This window comes from Triticum aestivum, chromosome 2D, assembly GCF_018294505.1.
Source record: "Triticum aestivum cultivar Chinese Spring chromosome 2D, IWGSC CS RefSeq v2.1, whole genome shotgun sequence".
Taxonomy (NCBI): Eukaryota; Viridiplantae; Streptophyta; class Magnoliopsida; order Poales; family Poaceae; genus Triticum; species Triticum aestivum.
This window is the reverse complement of record NC_057799.1, coordinates 20348434-20350421: the sequence shown is the minus strand read 5'-3', so window position 1 is coordinate 20350421 and position 1988 is coordinate 20348434.

Sequence of the window (1988 nt, the reverse complement as noted above, 5' to 3'; positions counted from 1 at the left end):
AATCATTAAGGAAATCACACAATGGTGGAACGTTGCATTTTACTACGGCAGATGTCTGGCCAACCGGACGTATCATCAAAGTATTCCCTTGTGTGAGTCGGTGTGGCAAGAAAAGCAGCTATTGATGGGCCCCATTGAAACAACTCTGTATATTCGATTGCATTTCTAACGGTTCTTCAAAATTATCCGCTTGGTGCACCATATTTCGAACCACTATGGGTTGTTTCTGGAACTACCTGAGATCCAATTGGTAGGGAATATAATGGATTGAAATGTCATCTCTGATGGTTTTGCCATTAGACCGCCACATGTGAACCCATTAAAACTAGTTGTTCACCATGAAAATTATTTGAGACATGACATTATATTTCTGGTGCCCCATACAAGGATTGTCTAAGATATTCTCTCTCGCGCGCGTGCGTATATTCTTGGCTCTCCCTTCTATGTCATTTGTGTGTGATTTAATAAGCTTGTCTAGCCCATCTTTCATTATCGCCTAGCAGATACATGCATGTATGTCCTAGCCCCCGTCCACCAAAAGATCGCTTCGACGTACCATGTCCCTTGTCAGCGTTTACACAAATAAAATTATAAATAAAAGTGAACATTTGCGCTCCCTATCTTGTGTGCGGCGTGTGTGCTGAAGAATATCCTTGGTGCAGAGTTCCATATCGGTGACAAACTAGATTTACTTAGTCAAGAATAATTAAAAAATGGTATGGTTTCTTCTTTAAAAGTGAAGGGCATTTATTGACAAACAAAATAATATTGTCAAGTACTAAAGGTGATGTCTATGGTAAAGTTAATGTCAAACAAAAATATGCAATTGCATGTACGTGTGTGGAGAGCTATATATTAACCAAAATAAATGTTTATTGTAAACTTGAGTAGTCGACGTCACACACATATTTTTTTAGGAAATGGGTTGAGAATGACGGAGGCTTGTGTGAATAAAGTCATTGCATATTATCCAATCATAGTAAAAAATAATAGCTTGCAAAAATGTCGTAAGGTGCAGTGACGAGTTGTTTGTGGACTGCATATATATATATAGTGTCCCAAAGACTAGCTATGGTGACGTACTAGTGTGAACAACACAGCACAGTAATCATATGTGGCTGACCGGCTAAGTTGTTTTCAATCCAAAATAAGCAGTTGGTGCTTGTTGGTTTTGACTTACCTAACCTCTCATGTCGAGTGGTAAATGAAAATGAGCACTTCTATATTTTATTTGAGAAGATTCTAGTGAATATATATCCGCATAGTCTCTCAGTCAAGGGATAGTACTTTCCGAAGACTTTTCGTCGTGTTGTACCAGTGTGAAATACAAAATACGGTTATTGGATTGACTGACTGACTATGCATGTTGTTGTCAAAATAAAATTAATGGAAGTTGTACCTCATCTTTGATTCCTTCTCCAGAATTGCATATATGTTTTTGCCTCTACATGGATAACCCTTGACTCTCTATCAACGAATAATAATTCCCAAAGGTTAGAATTGCGGTGCTGTACTTCCAATATGAGTGTGAATAAACTGAATAATAACACGGTCGTCATATGTGACTGATTGGCTAAGTCGTCATCATACTATATAGTGAGCAGTTGTACCTCACCTTGCTGAATATTCTTGCTTCGGACTTTCATATCCGTCTTTGTTTCCACATGGATGCCATCAAGACTTTGCTGGTCAATAGATATATAGTACTTCCCAATGTAGGAATTGGCATATTAATACTGGAGGGGTGATCTAGTTGCCTAGTGGAGTATATTCTAGTACTATTAACAAACAAAATTGAAACTGTCAAGTGGATGTTTTTTCGACGTATGGTTCAGTTGAGATTGTCAACTAATTATCAAGTGCCTTCTTACGGTGCGGAAGGTCTTTTCTCGAAGGAAACTAGACAATACCCCGCACGATAGCAATACATGTATCAAAATAAACTTAGAATATATGAGAATAAATAATACCCTCCTTCCCCACCTTCC